Below are 25861 nucleotides of genomic sequence, written 5' to 3'. Positions count from 1 at the left end.
CCGTGCTGAGTCAGTGTCTAAACTCGATAATGCCCGTGCTGAGTCAGTGTCTAAACTCGATAGCACCCGTGCTGAGTCAGTGTCTAAACTCGATAATGCCCGTGCTGAGTCAGTGTCTAAACTCGATAATGCCCGTGCTCAGTGTGTAAACTCGATAGTAGCCGTGTTGAGTCAGTGCGTAAACTCGATAATGCCCGTGCTGAGTCAGTGTGTAAACTCAATAGCACCCGTGCTAAGTCAGTGTCTATACTCGATAATTCCCGTGGTGTGTGAGTGTCCAAACTGGATAATGCCCGTGCTGAGTCAGTGTCCAAACTGGATAATGCCCATGCTGAGTCAGTGTTTAAATTCGATAGCAGCAGTGCTGAGTCAGTGTTTAAACTCGATAGTACACGTGCTGAGTCAGTGTGTAAACTCGATAGCACCCGTGCTGAGTCAGTGTCTAAACTCGATAATGCCCGTGCTTAGTCAATGTGTAAACTCAATAGTACCGGGCTGAATCAGTATCTGAACTAGATAAGGTCCTTGCTGAGTCAGTGTCTAAACTTGATAATGCACGTGCTGAGTCAGTGTGTAAACTCGATAGTACCCGTGCTGAGTCAGTGTATAAACTCGATAATGCCCGTGCTGAGTCAGCGTGTAAACTCGATAGTACCCGTGCTGAGTAAGTGTGTCAACTCGATAGTACCCGTGCTGAGTCAGTGTGTAAACTCGATAATGCCCGTGCTGAGTTAGTGTGTAAATTCGATAGTACCCGTGCTGAGTCAGTGTATAGACTCGATAGCACTCGTGCTGAATCAGTGTCTAAACTCAATAATGCCCATGCTCAGTCAGTGTCTAAACTCGATAATGCCCGTTCTGTGTGATTGTGTAAAATCGATATTGCCCGTGCGGAGTCAGTGTCCAAACTGGATCATGCCCATGCTGAGTCAGTGTTTAAACTCGATAGCAGCAGTGCTGAGTCAGTGTTTAAACTCGATAGTACCCGTGCTGAGTCAGTCTCTAAACTCAATAGTACCCGTGCAGAGTCAGTGTCTAAACTCGATAGTACCCCTGCTGAGTCAGTGTGTAAACTCGATAATACCCCTGCTGAGTCAGTGTGTAAACTCGATAGTACCCGTGCTGAGTCAGTGTGTAAACTTGATTGTATCCGTGCTAAGTCAGTGTGTAAACTTGATAGCCCCTGTGCTCAGTCAGTACGTAAACTCGATAATACCCGAGCTGAGTCAGTGTGTAAACTCGATAGTACCCCTGCTAAGTCAGTCTCTAAACTCGATAGTACCCATGCTAAGTCAGTCTCTAAACTCGATAGTACCCATACTGAGTCAGTGTGTAAACTCGATTGTATCCGTGCTAAGTCAGTGTGTAAACTTGATAGCCCTTGTGCTCAGTCAGTACGTAAACTCGATAATACCCGAGCTGAGTCAGTGTGTAAACTCGATAGTACCCGCGCTGAGTCAGTGTGTAAACTTGATAGCCCCTGTGCTCAGTCAGTACGTAAACTCGATAGTACCCGTGCTGAGTTAGTCTGTAAACTGGATAGTACCCGTGCTGAGTCAGTGTGTAAACTCGATAACACCTGTGCTGAGTCACTGTCAAAACTCGATAATGCCCATGCTGTGTCAGTGTCTAAACTCGATTACGCCCATGCTGAGTCAGTGTCTAAACTCGATAGCACCCGTGCTGAGTTAGTGTCTAAACTCGATAATGCCCGTGCTGAGTCAGTGTCTGAACTCGATAATGACCGTGCTGAGTCAGTGTGTAAGCTCAAAAGCACCCGTGCTGAGTCAGTGTATAAACTCGATAGCACTCGTGCTGAATCAGTATCTAAACTCGATAATGCCCGTGCTGTGTGAGTGTGTAAAATCGATAATGCCCATGCTGAGTCAGTGTCCAAACTGGATAATGCCCGTGCTGAGTCAGTGTTTAAACTCGATAGTACCCGTGCTGAGTCAGTGTTTAAACTCGATAGTACCCGTGCTGAGTCAGTGTGTAAACTCGATAGTAGCCGTGCTGAGTCAGCGTGTAAACTCGATAGTAGCCGTGCTGAGTCAGTGTGTAAACTCGATAGTACCCGTGCTGAGTCAGTGTGTAAACTCGATAGTACCCGTGCTGAGTCAGTGTATAAACTCGATAGCACTCGTGCTGAATCAGTGTCTAAGCTCGATAATGCCCATGCTCAGTCAGTGCGTAAACTCGATAATGCCCGTTCTGTGTGATTGTGTAAAATCGATAAAGACCGTGCTGAGCCAGTGTCCAAACTGGATAATGCCCGTGCTGAGTCAGTGTCCAAACTCGATAATGCCTGTGCTGAGTCAGTGTTTAAATTCGATAGCACTCGTGCTGAATCAGTGTCTAAACTCAATAATGCCCATGCTCAGTCAGTGTCTAAACTCGATAATGCCCGTTCTGTGTGATTGTGTAAAATCGATATTGCCCGTGCGGAGTCAGTGTCCAAACTGGATCATGCCCATGCTGAGTCAGTGTTTAAACTCGATAGCAGCAGTGCTGAGTCAGTGTTTAAACTCGATAGTACCCGTGCTGAGTCAGTCTCTAAACTCAATAGTACCCGTGCAGAGTCAGTGTGTAAACTCGATAATACCCCTGCTGAGTCAGTGTGTAAACTCGATAGTACCCGTGCTGAGTCAGTGTGTAAACTTGATTGTATCCGTGCTAAGTCAGTGTGTAAACTTGATAGCCCCTGTGCTCAGTCAGTACGTAAACTCGATAATACCCGAGCTGAGTCAGTGTGTGAACTCGATAGTACCCATGCTAAGTCAGTCTCTAAACTCGATAGTACCCATACTGAGTCAGTGTGTAAACTCGATTGTATCCGTGCTAAGTCAGTGTGTAAACTTGATAGCCCCTGTGCTCAGTCAGTACGTAAACTCGATAATACCCGAGCTGAGTCAGTGTGTAAACTCGATAGTACCCGCGCTGAATCAGTGTGTAAACTTGATAGCCCCTGTGCTCAGTCAGTACGTAAACTCGATAGTACCCGTGCTGAGTTAGTCTGTAAACTGGATAGTACCCGTGCTGAGTCAGTGTGTAAACTCGATAACACCTGTGCTGAGTCACTGTCAAAACTCGATAATGCCCATGCTGTGTCAGTGTCTAAACTCGATTACGCCCATGCTGAGTCAGTGTCTAAACTCGATAGCACCCGTGCTGAGTTAGTGTCTAAACTCGATAATGCCCGTGCTGAGTCAGTGTCTGAACTCGATAATGACCGTGCTGAGTCAGTGTGTAAGCTCAAAAGCACCCGTGCTGAGTCAGTGTATAAACTCGATAGCACTCGTGCTGAATCAGTATCTAAACTCGATAATGCCCGTGCTGTGTGAGTGTGTAAAATCGATAATGCCCATGCTGAGTCAGTGTCCAAACTGGATAATGCCCGTGCTGAGTCAGTGTTTAAACTCGATAGTACCCGTGCTGAGTCAGTGTTTAAACTCGATAGTACCCGTGCTGAGTCAGTGTGTAAACTCGATAGTAGCCGTGCTGAGTCAGCGTGTAAACTCGATAGTAGCCGTGCTGAGTCAGTGTGTAAACTCGATAGTACCCGTGCTGAGTCAGTGTGTAAACTCGATAGTACCCGTGCTGAGTCAGTGTATAAACTCGATAGCACTCGTGCTGAATCAGTGTCTAAGCTCGATAATGCCCGTTCTGTGTGATTGTGTAAAATCGATAAAGACCGTGCTGAGCCAGTGTCCAAACTGGATAATGCCCGTGCTGAGTCAGTGTCCAAACTCGATAATGCCCGTGCTGAGTCAGTGTTTAAATTCGATAGCAGCAGTGCTGAGTCAGTGTTTAAACTCGATAGTACCCGTGCTGAGTCAGTGTGTAACCTCGATATTACCCGTGCTCATTCAATGCGTAAACTCGATAGTACCCGTGCTGAGTCAGTGTGTAAACTCGATAGTAGCCGTGCTGAGTCAGTGTGTAAACTCGATAGTAACCGTGCTGAGTAAGTGTGTAAACTCGATAGTACCCCTGCTGAGTCAGTGTGTAAACTCGATAGTACCCATGCTGAGTCAGTGTGTAAACTCGATAGTATCCGTGCTAAGTCAGTGCGTAAACTCAATAGTACCCGTGCTGAGTCAGTGTGTAAACTCGAGTGTACCCGTGCTGAGTCAGTGTCTAAACTCGATAATGCCCGTGCTGAGTCAGTGTATAAATTCGATAGTACCTGTTCTCAGTCAGTGCGTAAACTGGATAGTACCCATGCTATGTCTTGTGTAAACTCGATAGTACCCGTGCTAAGTCAGTGTCTAAACTCGACAATGCCCATGCTGTGTCAGTGTCTAAACTCGATAATGCCGATGCTGAGTCAGTGTCCAATCTGGATAATGCCCGTGCTGAGTCAGTGTTTAAACTCGATAGCAGCCGCGCTGAGTCAGTGTTTAAACTCGATAGTACCCATGCTGAGTCAGTGTGTAAACTCGATAGTACCCGTGCTGAGTCAGTGTGTAAACTCGATAGTAGCCGTGCTGAGTCATTGTGTAAACTCGATAGTACCCGTGCTGAGTCAGTGTGTAAACTCGATAGTAGCCGTGCTGAGTCAGTGTGTAAACTCGATAGTAGCCGTGCTGAGTCAGTGTGTAAACTCGAAAGCACCTGTGCTGAGTCAGTGTTTAAACTCGATAGTACCCGTGTTGAGTCAGTGCGGAAACTCGATAGTACCCGTGCTGAGTCAGTGTGTAAACTCGATAGTACCCGTGCTGAGTCAGTGTCTAAACTCAATAATGCCCGTGCTGAGTCAGTGTGTAAACTCGATAGTACCCATGCTGAGTCAGTGTGTAAACTCAATAATACCCGTGCTGAGTCAGTGTGTAAACTCGATAGTAATCATGCTGACTCAGTGTGTAAACTCGATAGTACCCGTGCTAATTCAGTGCGTAAACTCGATTGTACCCGTGCTGAGTCAGTGTGCAAACTCCATAGTACCCGTGCTGAGTCAGTGTGTAAACTCGATAGCACCCATGCTTAGTCAGTGTCTAAACTCGATAATGCCCATGCTGAGTCAGTGTCTAAACTCGATAATGCCCGTGCTGAGTCAGTGTCTGAACTCGATAATGACCGTGCTGAGTCAGTGTGTAAGCTCGAAAGCACCCGTGCTGAGTCAGTGTATAAACTCGATAGCACTCGTGCTGAATCAGTATCTAAACTCGATAATGCCCGTGCTGTGTGAGTGTGTAAAATCGATAATGCCCATGCTGAGTCAGTGTCCAAACTGGATAATGCCCGTGCTGAGTCAGTGTTTAAACTCGATAGCAGACGCGCTGAGTCAGTGTTTAAACTCGATAGTACCCGTGCTGAGTCAGTGTGTAAACTCGATAGTAGCCGTGCTGAGTCATTGTGTAAACTCGATAGTACCCGTGCTGAGTCAGTGTGTAAACTCGATAGTAGCCGTGCTGAGTCAGTGTGTAAACTCGATAGTAGCCGTGCTGAGTCAGTGTGTAAACTCGATAGTAGCCGTGCTGAGTCAGTGTGTAAACTCGATAGTACCCGTGCTGAGTCAGTGTGTAAACTCGATAGTACCCGTGCTGAGTCAGTGTGTAAACTCAATTGTAACCATGCTGAGTCAGTGTGTAAACTCGATAGTACCCGTGCTCATTCAGTGCGTAAACTCGATAGTACCCGTGCTGAGTCAGTGTGTAAACTCGATAGAACCCGTGCTGAGTCAGTATGTAAACTCGATAGTACCTGTGCTGAGTCAGTGTGTAAACTCGATAGCACCCGTGCTGAGACAGTGTCTAAACTCGATAATGCCCGTGCAGAGTCAGTGTGTAAACTCAATAGTACCCGTGCTGAGTCAGTGTCTAAACTCGATAATGCCCGTGCTGAGCCAGTGTATATGCTCGATAGTACCTGTGCTAAGTCAGTGCGTAAACTCGAGAATACCTGTGCTAAGTAATTGTGTAAACTCGATAGTACGCTTGCTGAGTCAGTGTGTAAACACGATAGCACCTGTGCTGAGTCAGTGTCTAAACTCGATAACGCCCGTGCTGAGTCAGTGTCTAAACTCGATAGCAACCGTGCTGAGTCAGTGTCTAATCTCGATAATGCCCATGCTGAGTCAGTGTCTAAACTCGATAATGCCCGCGTTGAGTCAGTGTGTAAACTCGATAACACCTGTGCTGAGTCAGTGTCTAAACTCGATTACGCCCATGCTGAGTCAGTGTCTAAACTCGATAGCACCCGTGCTGAGTTAGTGGCTAAACTCGATAATGCCCGTGCTGAGTCAGTGTCTAAACTCGATAATGCGCGTGCTGACTCAGTATCTAAACTCGATAATGCCCGTGCTGAGTTAGTGTGTAAGCTCGAAAGCACCCGTGCTGAGTCAGTGTATAAACTCGATAGCACTCGTGCTGAATCAGTATCTACACTCGATAATGCCCGTGCTGTGTGAGTGTGTAAAATCGATAATGCCCATGCTGAGACAGTGTCCAAACTGGATAATGCCCGTGCTGAGTCAGTGTTTAAACTCGATAGTACCCATGCTGAGTCAGTGTGTAAACTCGATTATACCCGTGCTGAGTCAGTGTGTAAACTCGATAGTAGCTGTGCTGAGTCATTGTGTAAACTCGATAGTAGCCGTGCTGAGTCAGTGTGTAAACTCGATAGTACCCGTGCTGAGTCAGTGTATAAACTCGATAGCACTCATGCTGAATCAGTGTCTAAGCTCGATAATGCCCATGCTCAGTCAGTGCGTAAACTCTATAATGCCCGTTCTATGTGATTGTGTAAAATCAATAAAGACCGTGCTGAGCCAGTGTCCAAACTGGATAATACCCGTGCTGAGTCAGTGTCCAAACTCGATAATGCCCGTGCTGAGTCAGTGTTTAAATTCGATAGGACCCGTGCTGAGTCAGTGTGTAAACTCGATAGTAGCCGTGCTGAGTCAGTGTGTAAACTCGATAGTAACCGTGCTGAGTAAGTGTGTAAACTCGATAGTACCCCTGCTGAGTCAGTGTGTAAACTCGATAGTACCCATGCTGAGTCAGTGTGTAAACTCAATAGTATCCGTGCTAAGTCAGTGCGTAAACTCAATAGTACCCGTGCTGAGTCAGTGTGTAAACTCGATAGTACCCGTGCTGAGTCACTGTGTAAACTTGATAGTACCCCCGCTGAGTCAGTGTATAAATTCGATAGTACCCATGCTATGTCAGTGTGTAAACTCGATAGTACCCGTGCTAAGTCAGTGTCTAAACTCGATAATGCCCATGCTGTGTCAGTGTCTAAACTCGATAATGCCCGTGCTGAGTCAGTGTCTATACTCGATAGCACCCATGCTAAGTCAGTGCGTAAACTCGATAGTACCCGTGCTGAGTCAGTATGTAAACTCGATAGTATCCGTGCTGAGTCAGTGTCTAAACTCAATAATGCCCGTGCTGAGTCAGTGTGTAAACTTGATAGTACCCGTGCTGAGTCAGTGTGTAAACTCAATAATACCAGTGCTGAGTAAGTGTGTAAACTCGATAGTAATCATGCTGACTCAGTGTGTAAACTCGATAGTACCCGTGCTAATTCAGTGCGTAAACTCGATTGTACCCGTGCTGAGTCAGTGTGCAAACTCCATAGTACCCGTGCTGAGTCAGTGTGTAAACTCGATAGCACCCGTGCTGAATCAGTGTCTAAACTCGATAATGCCCATGCTGAGTCAGTGTCTAAACTCGATAATGTCCTAGCTGAGTCAGTGTCTAAACTTAATAATGCCTGTGCTGAGTCAGTGTGTAAACTCGATAGTACCTGTGCTGAGTGAGTGTCTAAACTAGATAATGCCCGTGCTGCGTGAGTGTGCAAACTCGACAATGCCCGTGCTGAGTCAGTGTGTCAACTCGATAGCACTCGTGCTGAGTCAGTGTCTAAACTCGATAGTAACTGTGCTGAGTCAGTGTGTAAACTCGATAGTACTCGTGTTGAGTCAGTGTGTAAACTCAATAGTACCCGTGTTGAGTCAGTGTGTAAACTCGATAGTAACCATGCTGAGTCAGTGTGTAAACTCGATAGTACCCGTGCTGAGTCAGTGTGTAAACTCGATAGCACCCGTGCTGAGTCAGTGTCTAAACTCGATAATGCCCGTGCTGAGTCAATGTGTAAACTCAATAGTACCCGTGCTGAGTCAGTATCTAAACTACATAAGGTCCTTGCTGAGTCAGTGTCTAAACTTGATAATGCCCGTGCTGAGTCAGTGTGTAAACTCGATAGTACCCGTGCTGAGTCAGTGTGTAAACTCGATAGTACCCGTGCTGAGTCAGTGTCTAAACTTGATAATGCCCGTGCTGTGTCAGTGTGTAAGCTCGATAGGACCCGTGCTAAGTCAGTGTCTAAACTCGATAGTACCCGTGCTGAGTCAGTGTGTAAACTCGATAGCACCTGTGCTGAGTAAGTGTTTAAACTCGATAGTACCCATGCTCAGTCAGTGTGTAAACTCGATAGTGCCCGTGCTCAGTCAGTGTGTAAACTCGATAGTACCCGTGCTGAGTCAGTGTGTAAACTCGATAGTATCCGTGCTACGTCAGTGCGTAAACTCAATAGTACCCGTGCTGCGTCAGTGTGTAAACTCGATAGTACCCGTGCTGAGTCAGTGTGTAAACTTGATAGTACCCGTGCTGAGTCAGTGTCTAAACTCGATAATACCCGTGCTGGGTCAGTGAATAAATTCGATTGTACCTGTGCTCAGTCAGTGTCTAAACTCGATAATGCCCGTGCTGAGTCAGTGTCTAAACTCGATAATGCCCATGCTGAGTCAGTGTCTAAACTCGATAGTACCCATGCTGAGTCAGTGTCTAAACTCGATAATGCCCATGCTGAGTCAGTGTGTAAACTCGATAATGCCCGTGCTGAGTCAGTGTCTAAACTCGATAGTACCCGTGCTGAGTCAGTGTCTAAACTCGATAATGCCCGTGCTGAGTCAGTGTCTAAACTCGATAGCACCCGTGCTGAGTCAGTGTCTAAACTCGATAATGCCCGTGCTGAGTCAGTGTCTAAACTCGATAATGCCCGTGCTCAGTGTGTAAACTCGATAGTAGCCGTGTTGAGTCAGTGCGTAAACTCGATAATGCCCGTGCTGAGTCAGTGTGTAAACTCAATAGCACCCGTGCTAAGTCAGTGTCTATACTCGATAATTCCCGTGGTGAGTCAGTGTCCAAACTGGATAATGCCCGTGCTGAGTCAGTGTCCAAACTGGATAATGCCCATGCTGAGTCAGTGTTTAAATTCGATAGCAGCAGTGCTGAGTCAGTGTTTAAACTCGATAGTACACGTGCTGAGTCAGTGTGTAAACTCGATAGCACCCGTGCTGAGTCAGTGTCTAAACTCGATAATGCCCGTGCTTAGTCAATGTGTAAACTCAATAGTACCGGGCTGAGTCAGTATCTAAACTAGATAAGGTCCTTGCTGAGTCAGTGTCTAAACTTGATAATGCACGTGCTGAGTCAGTGTGTAAACTCGATAGTACCCGTGCTGAGTCAGTGTATAAACTCGATAATGCCCGTGCTGAGTCAGCGTGTAAACTCGATAGTACCCGTGCTGAGTAAGTGTGTCAACTCGATAGTACCCGTGCTGAGTCAGTGTGTAAACTCGATAATGCCCGTGCTGAGTTAGTGTGTAAATTCGATAGTACCCGTGCTGAGTCAGTGTATAGACTCGATAGCACTCGTGCTGAATCAGTGTCTAAACTCAATAATGCCCATGCTCAGTCAGTGTCTAAACTCGATAATGCCCGTTCTGTGTGATTGTGTAAAATCGATATTGCCCGTGCGGAGTCAGTGTCCAAACTGGATCATGCCCATGCTGAGTCAGTGTTTAAACTCGATAGCAGCAGTGCTGAGTCAGTGTTTAAACTCGACAGTACCCGTGCTGAGTCAGTGTGTAAACTCGATAGTAACCATGCTGAGTAAGTGTGTAAACTCGATAGCACCCGTGCTGAGTCAGTCTCTAAACTCGATAATGCCCGTGCTGAGTCAGTGTGTAAACTCAATAGTACCCGTGCTGAGACAGTGTCTAAACTCGATAGTACCCGTGCTGAGTCAGTGTCTAAACTCGATAATGCCCGTGCTTAGTCAATGTGTAAACTCAATAGTACCGGGCTGAGTCAGTATCTAAACTAGATAAGGTCCTTGCTGAGTCAGTGTCTAAACTTGATAATGCACGTGCTGAGTCAGTGTGTAAACTCGATAGTACCCGTGCTGAGTCAGTGTATAAACTCGATAATGCCCGTGCTGAGTCAGCGTGTAAACTCGATAGTACCCGTGCTGAGTCAGTGTGTAAACTCGATAGTACCCGTGCTGAGTCAGTGTCTAAACTTGATAATGCCCGTGCTGTGTCAGTGTGTAAGCTCGATAGGACCCGTGCTAAGTCAGTGTCTAAACTCGATAGTACCCGTGCTGAGTCAGTGTGTAAACTCGATAGCACCTGTGCTGAGTAAGTGTTTAAACTCGATAGTACCCATGCTCAGTCAGTGTGTAAACTCGATAGTGCCCGTGCTCAGTCAGTGTGTAAACTCGATAGTACCCGTGCTGAGTCAGTGTGTAAACTCGATAGTATCCGTGCTACGTCAGTGCGTAAACTCAATAGTACCCGTGCTGCGTCAGTGTGTAAACTCGATAGTACCCGTGCTGAGTCAGTGTGTAAACTTGATAGTACCCGTGCTGAGTCAGTGTCTAAACTCGATAATACCCGTGCTGGGTCAGTGAATAAATTCGATTGTACCTGTGCTCAGTCAGTGTCTAAACTCGATAATGCCCGTGCTGAGTCAGTGTCTAAACTCGATAATGCCCATGCTGAGTCAGTGTCTAAACTCGATAGTACCCATGCTGAGTCAGTGTCTAAACTCGATAATGCCCATGCTGAGTCAGTGTGTAAACTCGATAATGCCCGTGCTGAGTCAGTGTCTAAACTCGATAGTACCCGTGCTGAGTCAGTGTCTAAACTCGATAATGCCCGTGCTGAGTCAGTGTCTAAACTCGATAGCACCCGTGCTGAGTCAGTGTCTAAACTCGATAATGCCCGTGCTGAGTCAGTGTCTAAACTCGATAATGCCCGTGCTCAGTGTGTAAACTCGATAGTAGCCGTGTTGAGTCAGTGCGTAAACTCGATAATGCCCGTGCTGAGTCAGTGTGTAAACTCAATAGCACCCGTGCTAAGTCAGTGTCTATACTCGATAATTACCGTGGTGAGTCAGTGTCCAAACTGGATAATGCCCGTGCTGAGTCAGTGTCCAAACTGGATAATGCCCATGCTGAGTCAGTGTTTAAATTCGATAGCAGCAGTGCTGAGTCAGTGTTTAAACTCGATAGTACACGTGCTGAGTCAGTGTGTAAACTCGATAGCACCCGTGCTGAGTCAGTGTCTAAACTCGATAATGCCCGTGCTTAGTCAATGTGTAAACTCAATAGTACCGGGCTGAGTCAGTATCTAAACTAGATAAGGTCCTTGCTGAGTCAGTGTCTAAACTTGATAATGCACGTGCTGAGTCAGTGTGTAAACTCGATAGTACCCGTGCTGAGTCAGTGTATAAACTCGATAATGCCCGTGCTGAGTCAGCGTGTAAACTCGATAGTACCCGTGCTGAGTAAGTGTGTCAACTCGATAGTACCCGTGCTGAGTCAGTGTGTAAACTCGATAATGCCCGTGCTGAGTTAGTGTGTAAATTCGATAGTACCCGTGCTGAGTCAGTGTATAGACTCGATAGCACTCGTGCTGAATCAGTGTCTAAACTCAATAATGCCCATGCTCAGTCAGTGTCTAAACTCGATAATGCCCGTTCTGTGTGATTGTGTAAAATCGATATTGCCCGTGCGGAGTCAGTGTCCAAACTGGATCATGCCCATGCTGAGTCAGTGTTTAAACTCGATAGCAGCAGTGCTGAGTCAGTGTTTAAACTCGATAGTACCCGTGCTGAGTCAGTGTGTAAACTCGATAGTAACCATGCTGAGTAAGTGTGTAAACTCGATAGCACCCGTGCTGAGTCAGTCTCTAAACTCGATAATGCCCGTGCTGAGTCAGTGTGTAAACTCAATAGTACCCGTGCTGAGACAGTGTCTAAACTCGATAGTACCCGTGCTGAGTCAGTGTCTAAACTCGATAATGCCCGTGCTTAGTCAATGTGTAAACTCAATAGTACCGGGCTGAGTCAGTGTGTAAACTGGATAGCACACATGCTGAGTCAGTGTCTAAACTCGATGATGCCCGTGCTGAGTCAGTGTGTAAACTCAATAGTACCCGTGCTGAGTCAGTATCTAAACTACATAAGGTCCTTGCTGAGTCAGTGTCTAAACTCGATAATGCCCGTGCTTAGTCAATGTGTAAACTCAATAGTACCGGGCTGAGTCAGTATCTAAACTAGATAAGGTCCTTGCTGAGTCAGTGTCTAAACTTGATAATGCACGTGCTGAGTCAGTGTGTAAACTCGATAGTACCCGTGCTGAGTCAGTGTATAAACTCGATAATGCCCGTGCTGAGTCAGCGTGTAAACTCGATAGTACCCGTGCTGAGTCAGTGTGTAAACTCGATAGTACCCGTGCTGAGTCAGTGTCTAAACTTGATAATGCCCGTGCTGTGTCAGTGTGTAAGCTCGATAGGACCCGTGCTAAGTCAGTGTCTAAACTCGATAGTACCCGTGCTGAGTCAGTGTGTAAACTCGATAGCACCTGTGCTGAGTAAGTGTTTAAACTCGATAGTACCCATGCTCAGTCAGTGTGTAAACTCGATAGTGCCCGTGCTCAGTCAGTGTGTAAACTCGATAGTACCCGTGCTGAGTCAGTGTGTAAACTCGATAGTATCCGTGCTACGTCAGTGCGTAAACTCAATAGTACCCGTGCTGCGTCAGTGTGTAAACTCGATAGTACCCGTGCTGAGTCAGTGTGTAAACTTGATAGTACCCGTGCTGAGTCAGTGTCTAAACTCGATAATACCCGTGCTGGGTCAGTGAATAAATTCGATTGTACCTGTGCTCAGTCAGTGTCTAAACTCGATAATGCCCGTGCTGAGTCAGTGTCTAAACTCGATAATGCCCATGCTGAGTCAGTGTCTAAACTCGATAGTACCCATGCTGAGTCAGTGTCTAAACTCGATAATGCCCATGCTGAGTCAGTGTGTAAACTCGATAATGCCCGTGCTGAGTCAGTGTCTAAACTCGATAGTACCCGTGCTGAGTCAGTGTCTAAACTCGATAATGCCCGTGCTGAGTCAGTGTCTAAACTCGATAGCACCCGTGCTGAGTCAGTGTCTAAACTCGATAATGCCCGTGCTGAGTCAGTGTCTAAACTCGATAATGCCCGTGCTCAGTGTGTAAACTCGATAGTAGCCGTGTTGAGTCAGTGCGTAAACTCGATAATGCCCGTGCTGAGTCAGTGTGTAAACTCAATAGCACCCGTGCTAAGTCAGTGTCTATACTCGATAATTCCCGTGGTGAGTCAGTGTCCAAACTGGATAATGCCCGTGCTGAGTCAGTGTCCAAACTGGATAATGCCCATGCTGAGTCAGTGTTTAAATTCGATAGCAGCAGTGCTGAGTCAGTGTTTAAACTCGATAGTACACGTGCTGAGTCAGTGTGTAAACTCGATAGCACCCGTGCTGAGTCAGTGTCTAAACTCGATAATGCCCGTGCTTAGTCAATGTGTAAACTCAATAGTACCGGGCTGAGTCAGTATCTAAACTAGATAAGGTCCTTGCTGAGTCAGTGTCTAAACTTGATAATGCACGTGCTGAGTCAGTGTGTAAACTTGATAGTACCCGTGCTGAGTCAGTGTATAAACTCGATAATGCCCGTGCTGAGTCAGCGTGTAAACTCGATAGTACCCGTGCTGAGTAAGTGTGTCAACTCGATAGTACCCGTGCTGAGTCAGTGTGTAAACTCGATAATGCCCGTGCTGAGTTAGTGTGTAAATTCGATAGTACCCGTGCTGAGTCAGTGTATAGACTCGATAGCACTCGTGCTGAATCAGTGTCTAAACTCAATAATGCCCATGCTCAGTCAGTGTCTAAACTCGATAATGCCCGTTCTGTGTGATTGTGTAAAATCGATATTGCCCGTGCGGAGTCAGTGTCCAAACTGGATCATGCCCATGCTGAGTCAGTGTTTAAACTCGATAGCAGCAGTGCTGAGTCAGTGTTTAAACTCGATAGTACCCGTGCTGAGTCAGTGTGTAAACTCGATAGTAACCATGCTGAGTAAGTGTGTAAACTCGATAGCACCCGTGCTGAGTCAGTCTCTAAACTCGATAATGCCCGTGCTGAGTCAGTGTGTAAACTCAATAGTACCCGTGCTGAGACAGTGTCTAAACTCGATAGTACCCGTGCTGAGTCAGTGTGTAAACTCGATAGTACCCGTGCTGAGTCAGTGTGTAAACTTGATAGCACCCGTGCTGAGTCAGTGTGTAAACTGGATAGCACACATGCTGAGTCAGTGTCTAAACTCGATGATGCCCGTGCTGAGTCAGTGTGTAAACTCAATAGTACCCGTGCTGAGTCAGTGTCTAAACTCGATAATGTCCTTGCTGAGTCAGTGTCTAAACTTGATAATGCCTGTGCTGAGTCAGTGTGTAAACTCGATAGTACCCGTGCTGAGTCAGTGTGTAAACTCGATAGTACCCGTGCTGAGTCAGTGTCTAAACTTGATAATACCTGTGCTGAGTCAGTGTGTAAACTCGATAGTACCCGTGCTGAGTCAGTGTGTAAACTTGATAGCACCTGTGCTGAGTCAGTGTCTAAACTCGATAATGCCCATGCTGTGTGTGTCTAAACTCGATAATGCCCGTGCTGTGTGAGTGTCTAAACTAGTTAATGCCCGTGCTGCGTGAGTGTGTAAACTTGATAATGCCCGTGCTGAGTCAGTGTTTAAACTCGATAGCAGCAGTGCTGAGTCAGTGTGTAAACTCAATAGTAACCATGCTGAGTAAGTGTGTAAACTCGATAGCACCCGTGCTGAGTCAGTGTGTAAACTCGATAGCACCCGTGCTGAGTCAGTGTGTAAACTCGATAGTACCCGTGCTGAGTCAGTCTCTAAACTCGATAATGCCCGTGCTGAGTCAGTGTGTAAACTCAATAGGACCCGTGCTGAGTCAGTGTTTAAACTCGATCGCACCCGTGCTGAGTCAGTGTGTAAACTTGATAGCACCCGTGCTGAGTCAGTGTGTAAACTCGATAGTACCCGTGCTGAGTCAGTGTGTAAACTTGATAGCACCCGTGCTGAGTCAGTGTCTAAACTCGATAATGTCCCTGCTGAGTCAGTGTGTAAACTCGATAGTACCCGTGCTGAGTCAGTGTGTAAACTCGATAGTACCCGTGCTGAGTCAGTGTGTAAACTTGATAGCACCTGTGCTGAGTCAGTGTCTAAACTCGATAATGCCCATGCTGTGTGTGTCTAAACTCGATAATGCCCGTGCTGTGTGAGTGTCTAAACTAGATAATGCCCGTGCTGTGTGAGTGTGTAAACTCGATAATGCCCGTGCTGAGTCAGTGTGTCAACTCGATAGCACTCGTGCTGAGTCAGTGTCTAAACTCGATAGTAACCATGCTGAGTCAGTGTGTAAACTCGATAGTACCGGTGTTGAGTTAGTCTGTAAACTGGATAGTACTCCTGCTGAGTCAGTGTGTAAATTCGATAGTACCCGTGCTGAGTCAGTATCTAAACTCGATTGTACCCGTGCTGAGTCAGTGTGTAAATTCGATAGTACCCGTGCTGAGTCAGTATCTAAACTCGATAGTACCCGTGCTGAGTCAGTATCTAAACTCGATTGTACCCGTGCTGAGTCAGTGTGTAAACTCGATAGTTCCCGTGCTGAGTCAGTATCTAAACTCGATTGTACCCCTGCTGAGTCAGTGTGTAAGCTCGATATTGCCTGTGCTACGTCATTGTACAAACTCGATAGTGCCCAATTTGGGTCAGTGTTTTAACTCGATTGTACTTGTGCTGCACCAGTGTGTAAATTTGATAGTATCATGCTGAGTCTGTGTGTAAACTCAATAGTGCCTGTGCTAGGTCAGTTTGTTAACTCAACAGTACGCTCACTGTGTCAGTGAGTATGTACCATAGTGCCGGTACTGACTCAGTGCATAAACTCGATAGTACCTGTACCGAGTCAGTATATAAATTCAACTGTCTACCTGCTTTGACTACATGGGATCAGAAGCAGGGATTTTTCCTGTAAGCAAAAGATCACCTTCTGCCTTTCCAAAGCCTCCTCACCATCTCCTTGGCACAAATTAGGTGTGTAATTGAATACTCTTCACTTTCCTGGGTGTGTGCAGGTCCAACATCACTCAAGGAGCTCAGCCACATTCAGGACAGAGCCACCCATCTGATTGACACCCCATCCACCACCTTCAACATCACTACCTCCACCACCAATGCACAGTAGCAGCAGTATGTACCATCTACATGATGCACTGCAGCAACTCACCAAGCCTCCTTCGACAGCACCTTCCTAACCCAGGACCACTACCACCTCAAAGGATGCATGGGAACAACATCACCTGCAAATTTTCCTCCAAGTCACACACCATCCTGGCTTGGGACGATATCGTCATTGTTTCAATGTTGCTGGGTCAAAAAAATTGAACTCCCTCCCTAACTGCACTTTGGGTGTGCCTACACCACATGGACTGCAGCAGCAGTTCAAGGAGACAGCTCACGACCAGCTTCTCAAAGGCAGCTAGGGATGGGCAATAAATGCTGGCTTAGACAGTGATGGCTGCATCCCATGAAAGTATATAGGAAAATAAATCCTCTAGAGTATGTTTCTGCCAGGGTATGTGGGACTTATCCATTCCGGGATGTTTTGACTTTGTATTCAATTAGTGGAAGCTCCAGCTGCTACCTTGCAGGACAAACATGGTCTTGGGAGTGCAGCCAGGGACTGAATTCCCTACGTCAGGAATTCCGTTATCGTTGCCTGAGTCAGGATCCTGTTTGTTTGAGGAAGTCATATGCTGAGGCATACGACACACACCAACCTGGATGGACTCAAGTTGGGCCCTCTCTCTGTTGCGGGATCCAGCAAGGTCAAGCATCTGTATAGGGGAGGTGATGGTATAGTGGTATGGTAACTGGACTAGTAATCCAGAGACCCAGGGTAATGCTCTGGGATCTAGGTTCGGATCCTGTCATGGCAGATGGTGGAATTTGAATTCAGTAAACATCTGGAATTCAAATAATGACCATGGAACTATTGTCGATTGTTGTAAAAACACATCTGGTTCATTAATGCCCTTTAGGGAATGAAATCTGCCATCCTTACCATATGTGGATGTTACTTAACGGCCCTTTGAAATGGGCCTAGCAAGCCACTCAGTTGTTTCAAACTGGACGACCAGCCAGCATCGACCTCAGCACCAGAAGTAACAACAGCAAACCAAGTCCAAAGTCTTCCTTACTAACATCTTGGGGCTAGTGCCAAAATTAGGAGAGCTGTCTCACAGACTAGTCAAGCAACAGCTTGACATAGTCATCTTCATGGAATCATACCTTACAGATAATGTTCCAGACACCACCATCACCATCCCTGGGTATGTCCTGTCCCACCGGCAGAGCAGAGGTGGCTAAAGACTGGCATCTGTGATGCTGGGGACCTCTGGAGGAGGCCAAGATGGATCATCCACTCAGCCCTTCTGGCTGAAAACTGTATCAAATGATTCAACCTTGCCTTTTGCAATCATTGAGGATTGGGATATTTGTGCAGCCTCCTCCTCCAGTGACTTGTTTAATTGTTTACCACCATTCACGACTGGATGTGGCAAGACTGCAGAGCTTGGATCTGATCCATTGGTTTTGGGATCGCTTAGCCCTATCTATCACTTGCTGCTTATGCTGTTTGGCATGCAAGTAGTCCTGTGTTATAGTTTCACCAGGTTGACATCTCATTTTTAGGTATGTCTGGTGCTGCTCCTGGACGCTTAGCCCCTGGCCTCATTACAACCTTGGTTCAAACATGGACAAAAGAGCTGAATTCCCAAGGTGAGGTGAGAGTGACTGCCCTTGACATCAAGGCAGCATTTGCCGAGTGTGGCATCAAGGAGCCCTGGCAATACTGGAGTCAATGGAAATCAGGGGGAAAACTCTCCGCTGGTTGGAGTCATACCTAGCACAAAGGAAGATGGTTGTGGTTGTTGAAGGTCAGTCATCTCAGTTCCAGGACATCGCTGCAGGAGTTCCTCAAGGTAGTGTCCTAGGCCCAACCATCTTCAGCTGCTTCATCAATGACCTTCCTTCCATCATAAGGTCAGAAGTGGGAATGTTCGCTGATGATTGCACAATGTTCAGCACCATTCACGACTCCTCAGATACTGAGGCAGTCCATGTCCAAATGCAGCAAGGCCTGGACAATATCCAGGCTTGGGCTGATAAGTAGCAAGTAACATTCGCACCACACAAGTGACAGGCAATGACCATCTCCAATAAGAGAGAATCTAACAATCGCCCCTTGACATTGAATGATATTACCATAATTGAATCACCAGCTATCGACATCCTAGGGTTACCATTGATCTGAAACTGAACTGAACTAGCCATATAAATACTGTGGCTACAAGAGCAGGTCAGAGGCTAGTAATCCTGTGATGAGTAACTCACCTCCTGACTCCCCAAAACCCATCCATCATCTACAAGGCACAAGTCAGGAGTGTGATGGAATACTCCCCACTTGCCTGGATGAGTGCAGCTCCCACAACACTCAAGAAGCTTTACACCATCCAGGACAAAGCAGGCCGCTTGATTGGCACCACATCCACAACATTCACTCCCTCCACCACCGACGCACAGTAGCAGCAGTGAGTACCATCTACAAGATGCACTTCAGGAAATCATCAAGGTTCCTTAGATAGCACCTTCCAAACCCATGACCACTACCGTCAAGAAGGACAAGGGCAGCAAACACATGGGAAGACCACCACCTGGAAGTTCCCCTCCAAGCCACACACCATCCTGACTTGGAAATATATCACTGTTCCTTCACCGTCACTGGGTCAAAATCCTGGAACTCCCTTCCTAACAGCACTGTGGGTGTACCTACACCACATGGATTTCAGCGGTTCAAGAAGGCAGCTCACCACCACCTTCTCAAGGGCAACTAGGGATGGGCAATAAATGCTGGTCCAGCCAACGAAGCCCACATCCCATGAATGAATAAAAAAAAATGTTTTTCTTAAAATGCAACAGCGCTGGTGACCCCCTGAGGAGATATGGTCAGAGGTTCGACAACTCGAAGCCACAACCAAAAGCCAAATAGGTAACCATTCTAACCAACCAAAAGCCCGTACTAAACATTGTCAAAACAAGATCCACAAAATGACCAGCCAAGTGATACAGTCAGGTGATGAGGATAACCTGAGAACATTGATACACAAAGTGAACAGATATTCAATATGGAAAACATCAAAGAATGTATTGGTACAGACAGTAGTGCCTTCAGAAGCCTTTGCCACCATTCACATTATATGCCTACTGATGCAGGGACAGCGTATACTATATGCAAGAATGGATATCAGTGCAGGTGTGAACATCCTTCCACTTGGCACATTTTAATGTGTGTAACCACAAGTGACAAGTGATGGCTCAACCAATCACCCTCAAACTCACTGCTGACAATGGCTCAGAGAGTTCATCCCTGGGATCCATTACTCTTCTGTGTCACTACAGCCACTCACCCTGGTCACCCCAGATATTTAAGCTAGTGGACAGCATGGGTCCAATGATCACCAGCCGACCGGTCTGCAGGGATCTGACCTTCATCACCATTTATGAAGACAATGATGAAGACCACCGATTACAGGGAGTGCTAACATCAGGAAAAGATCAGCTCAACTCTGCAATGCAGATCATCAGCCAACAGGATACATGACACAGCTTAAACCAATATGCATACTGATTTCGAACTTACAAACTTCATCTCACTGTGGAACCCATCGGAATTACTAATCAGCAGACGAGGGACAACCATCCCCAGTCATCACTTGTCGATACTCCCAGGAATATGAGATACATTAACCAAAAAACAGAGGAAGATGAAAGATGCCTGTAACTGGCATGTGGGTAACATAATACTCAACCTGAACAAAAGATTCGAGTCCAACACTCAACTGATGGCACATGGAATCCTGTAATTTAGAAAAAGGGGGATGTTGTGATGTGATCTATAATGTACCTTTTAATGAGACACATCCTAAATTTCTGTCCATCACATTCCACCAGGATGTGATGTATAATCCCAGGAGTCTGCAGACATAACACAGCAGTAGTCCTAAGGCCAGGACTACTGCTGTATTATGTTTACTATCTGTTTATAGTCTTATCTTCAAATTAAGAACCCATATTATTGTTTTACCAATCCTTGTTGTATGATAGGTACATTTGCGATAAACAGAGAATGCAACAGTCAAGAAAAAAGCAGGGCCTCTTTCAAAGGCCGCATCTCGGGTTTCTATTACAAAGTAGCATCAACCCAATTGAATTGCTGAAATAAATTTGGTCATAACCATGAATAGTGCCATCAGTGACAGATTAGCAGCTTGTTCAAAGACATCTATTTATGTCATAAAATGTTGCAGCTGGTGTGTGTCTAATGCATCAGTAGGGGATGAAGCATGGCCTCTTGCTTTAAATAAATCCAACACTACTAACTGGAAACAAAATAAATCAATTTGCCTTAAAAAGATTTTGACTCACCAAAAAAAAGGACCAAATACCTCAAACAAAGGTTTTCCTACCTACTCAGTGTCTATGAAATGTGTTTTTTCTTAAGCATTTCCTATTGTCACACTTATTTCCTGTGTCACAGTTTTGTTGTAATTTGTAATACTTCTTCCTCTTATATTTGTGAGCAAGATAGTTAAATTATTACAACCTCTGGTTGTCTTTCAGACCTCCCACCATTAGTGGTGCTGTGGTACTCATTACTCATGTCCACCCATCCCTTTCTTTCTTTCAATATCTCACTGCAGTTATAGCCCCCTGCCATTAATATTGTCAATTTGAAGCAAACAACTTGTGTTTGCCCTGTCCTACTCCCCTCCCCCCCCAACCCCCTTACCACTGCAACCAAGCAGCCATTTTAATGAGTTTGCTGGCATTGATATATAAATAGCTTGGAATATGTTGAAGGTGCTGAGGGAAGCTTAGGATTTTTTGCAGTGGCCAAATCGAACAAAGTATTGTGATGTATCTCTCCCTTTCCCCTGATATCTTCCCAACATTAGCTGTCCATGAAATTGATCAATATTTGATGTTTCCGTCTCTTTGTACAGATCTCAGCTTGATCTGTTTGCTTCTCTGTGATGTGCTCTGTCTCTGAGGTGATGTATTGCTGTCACATGTTTTATCCTGTCTGTCCCTACACTCTACATGTTTTCCTAGCTATTAATGTTTTTCTCTCTTCCCGCCCCGCTGAGTCCTCTGACATTATAACAGTGACTACACTTCAAAAGTACATCATTGGCTGTGAAGCGCTTTAGGACATCCTGAAGTTATGAAATCATAGAATCATAAAGTCTTTACAACAAAGGAGGCCATCTGGCCCATCGAATTCATAGAACCATAGAAAAGTTACAGCACAGAAGGAGGTCATTTGGCCCATCTTGTCCATGCCAGCCTGAAGACACCCAGGTGCCCTTTCTAATCCCACCTTCCTGCACCCGGCCCAGAGCCCTGCAGCTTACAGCACTTAAGGTGCAGATCCAGGTACTTATTTAAAGAGTTTAGAGTTTCTGCCTCTACCACCAACTTGGGCAGCGAATTCCCAACACCCACTACCCTCTGCGTAAAAAAGTTCTTCCTCATGCCCCCCCCTACACCTTCTGCCACTTATCTTGAATCTATGTCCCCTGGTTCTAGAATTCTCCACCAAGGGAAACAATTTTATCCTGTCCACTCTATCTATTCCCCTCATAATTTTGTACACCTCAATCAAGTCACCTCTCAGCCTTCTTTGTTCTAAGGAAAATAACCCCAACCCATCCAATCTCTCCTTGTAGCTACCATGCAGTCCATGCAGTTCTCTGCAGAGCAAGCCAATCAGTCCCATTCGCTGCCTCCCCTATCCCCATAGCCCTGCAAGTTTACTTATTTCAAGTGCTTATCCATTGATCATCAAAGAAAGGCACTATATAATGGAGCTTCCTTTCATCAGTCACCATTTCCCCCTCTGCTTGAATCTCTCAGGATGGAGCCCCAGCTCCACATTTTTTCCTCACTGTGTAGAGGGTGAACTTTGTCTTAACATTGAGCACTTTGTTGAGCCCCAGATGATGCCTGCATCCTTGGAGCTGATAATACAACAGGTGTAGATGGATACTCAAAGGTATAGGCAAAAGACAGATCATGGTAAGAGAGACACAGATGCTGGGCAGACATCCACCAGCAAGACAGTGGGAGAAAGAAAGATCACATCAACAAATCAGTATGGAGACTAACAGATTAGATACAAAGGCCCCAATACTTACGTGGATGGAATTTGGAAATCACAGGCACACAGAGGTTTGCCGAATTAAGACACTGCATTATAATTTTTAAATTCTGCTTTCTGTCTGGTAGTCAGCTAGATTGATAGGCCAAACTGGAAAGCCTGTGGTAGAAGGCCGCAGCCAGATTGCCACGGCAACCAGGAAAGATCACTGGTAGGGGCAGTGGGGGTGCCGGTGGTGGGGGTGCAATCATGGGGGGGAGGGGGCACTGTGAGAGATAGCGGGTTTGGGAGTGTAGGGGGTGGGATAGGGATGGTGACCAACCATGCCAGGAGGTTTGTAGGAGTGGCTACAGAGGTGGATGAGGCACTAGGCTCCTCCTGGTCCACAACACTGATTCACTGGATCCAGCTGCTCTGGCCTCCCTTAATTTATCTGTTGGGTTTTCCAAGCTCTGTGAAATCTGGCTGGCCAGCATTAAATATAAATGGTTTGCAAAATTTCAGGAAAGGAGTCTGATTTCCATTTCATACCAAAGTACCTGCCACTCCGGCCACAGATAAAATGGGAACAGCTGTGTCTCTGGAAGATTGGAGTTGGGCTTTGCAAATTTGCCGATTTCAGTCCTTCACCCTGTCCCTCTCCTACTTAACAGAGGAGGGTTAAAATCCTCCCAGAAAGAGAGAGATTGGGGCAAAAAGAAAGAGCTATGTAACCTGCAAGAACAGGCGTTGGGGAGTGGTGGTGCCATGTGTTTGGAGCTGCAGTTCAAAGCAGGTGATAGAGGATTGGCTGCCATTTTCCACTCCGTCCAAATTTCTTTCCTATTGACTCCAACATGCAAGGTGTAACCGAGCTGCTAATTCACCATCAGCTACTTTGCATCACTGTCAAAGGCCAATTTTGCCTGCACATTGATATATCATTGAAACAGAATATGAGACCCACAGGGGTAAAGGGAACTTAATGTGAGCAACAGTGTGGGAGAGCCAGACAGATATAACCCACAATGATGGAGCTAGAGTTTCTACACTTGTTCCCCTTTGCAAAGCTTCACATGAGCCAAGTCCAAAATCAGGAATTGGGGAGCAGACAGCAGGACATGTCGTGTCAGTGTTCACTTTAATACTAATTTGCACATGATGTATTGGACAAATTTCCAGCACAGTCCTCTGCTGTGTGAATCTGTGCGTCTGGAGCACAATTCTCAAAATCCATTCCTATCATGAATGAGCAGAGGCAGTTCCCAAAACAAAGAACACATATAGTCACTGGACAGGGTTTTGAGTTTAGGGTAGGGACCCCAATGTTCGGGTCAAATAGAGAACCTGGCCCCGCATCACATGGGAAACAGTCACCCAGCAGTGATTTTCCCTGAATTAGCCCATTAACAGGCAGGGACTCGAAGCGGGAAGAACAATAGGAAGCCCTCCAGCTCAGAAGAAGCTGCAGGCTGTAGTTCTAGGTCAAGGAGAAAGAGGACGTAACCATCCTTTAAAGTCAAAAATGGCAACAGCGGCTGGGTCAACATTGTGGTACGGGAGCCCTTTACAAGGCCTGTGGTCAGTGCTAGGTTGGGAGGGTCTGAAAACCTGCCTGGAGCACTGGCTCCCTGGTTTGTGGCTGGAAGGGCCCTTCCAGGTGGATGGCCTTTTCCCAAAACGGGTCTCTGTTAACTGGCCTTACCAGGCCATTAACTTACTTCAATTACATGCGAGTAGATAGCAACTTCCGCCCCTGGTTGCAGCTCCAGGAAAGTGGCCTGCCGGGGTGGCGGGGGAGGGGGGGCAAGTGCTAGATGGCGGGAGGTGGGGGGGGCGGCGGTGTGGGTGGGGAATGGTACTGGCAGACTAACAGGTCAGCAAGTGGTGAAATTTCCTCGCCAACCTGCCTCTTTACTCACTCCCATATGGGGCGACAAGTCCTGCCTACTGTTTCTTCCAATGCCCAACTGAACTTCCACTCTCTCAGGATTGCGTTCATCTCTTGCTCACATCATTTGAATCATTCAGCTTGCCCTTCAGGTGCCAATCATTCCTGGGCCTCAGCAACCTCCTGCCATATGGGGATGGTTTGCAGCTTAACCGCAGGGTGCAGGGGGAGGGGAGATGGGAGAGTCTTGCTTTGAAATTGCTCATTGCTTATTACATTCCTATTTATTTCAAATTCACAGCACATTCACTGGGGAGTTTCTTTTAAAAAAAGTAGTGAGAAGTTAGTTTGAGCCAAGGGAACACGATGAAATGCTGTAACATGCCCATGGTGGGTTCCCCGCTAACTGTTAAATGCCTTATTATACCAACTAGATAATACAGATCATCAGGCTATTCCACTGTGTGCAGAATTGTAGACCCAGAGAACAAGGACTGTGCTTGAAGAAGGATACATACAAAACTAATCCACGAGGAATATTCTAATGAGTGAGTGATCAATCTGTGGAATAGACTCCATAGAGATCCAATGGATGTAGATTATGTTGATTCATTCCAACGTAAATTAATAGATTTCTTCCAGAAAATAACATTTTTGGATACAATGCTGTATGTGAGTAATTTGAGATATAAGATGTGATAAATGTAGCAGGCGTAGGAGGGCCAAGTGACTGTGAACCTATGGTTCCCAAAGCTCTCCACCACTGGGGAGTTTCCTCCCCTCTTGGCTAGGTCTGTTGGAGACTAATTCTCAGAGAATGCGCGCTGTGATTGGTCAACAACTCCATTAACATTACACCAATACGGTAAAAGGCAAATTAAATAGGTGTGATCTATTTTTACCTAGTGATTGATCTGTACCTGTGCTTGGAAGACTTGCCTGGTCTGTTTCCAACGCTTGGAAGTATAGTGAATCATCACGGAAAATAGTGATAGATTTCAAGAAGACACAGACAGGCTGGTGAAACAGACAGACACATGGAAGACAAAATTTAATGAAGAGAAGTGTGAAGTGATACATTTTGGCAGAAAGGACAGAGAGGCAATATAAAATAATGAGTACAATTCAAAAGCTGGTGCTGGAATAGAAGGATCCAGGGTATTTATTTATTCTTTCATGGGACGTGGGCATCGCTGGCAAGTCCGGCATTTGTTGCCCACCCCTAATTGCCCTTGAACTGAGTAGCTTGCATTTCAAAGGGCAGTTAAATGTCATCCACAATGCTGGAGTCACATGTAGGCCAGACCAGGTAAGGACAGTAGATTTCCTTCCTAAAGGACATTAGTGAACCAGATGGAGTTTTTAACAATGGTTTCATGGTCACTCTTACAGAGGCTAGCTTTTAATTCCGGATTTATTAATTACATTTAAATTCCACCAGCTACCATAGTGGAATTTGAACCCATGTCCTCAGAGTATTAGCCTGCGCCTCCAGGTTATTAGTGCAATAACATTACCACTATGCCACCATCTCCCCCACACAACGTGTGCAAAAACCATTTAAGGTGGCAATTTCTTGTCAATATGATAT

General features: G+C 46.1%; 1 protein-coding gene across 1 annotated transcript in view; it reads right to left on the bottom strand.

Annotated features, from left to right (window-relative positions):
* Positions 1 to 25861, bottom strand: part of LOC144695011 (catenin alpha-3-like) — a 1693436-nt gene that overhangs the window by 788108 nt on the left and 879467 nt on the right. The gene's annotated exons all lie outside the window — the stretch shown is intronic.

This window comes from Cetorhinus maximus, chromosome 20 (genome assembly GCF_964194155.1).
Source record: "Cetorhinus maximus chromosome 20, sCetMax3.hap1.1, whole genome shotgun sequence".
NCBI classification, from domain to species: Eukaryota; Metazoa; Chordata; class Chondrichthyes; order Lamniformes; family Cetorhinidae; genus Cetorhinus; species Cetorhinus maximus.
Note: the sequence above shows the minus strand (reverse complement) of the source record. Positions and strands in the feature narration are given on the sequence as shown.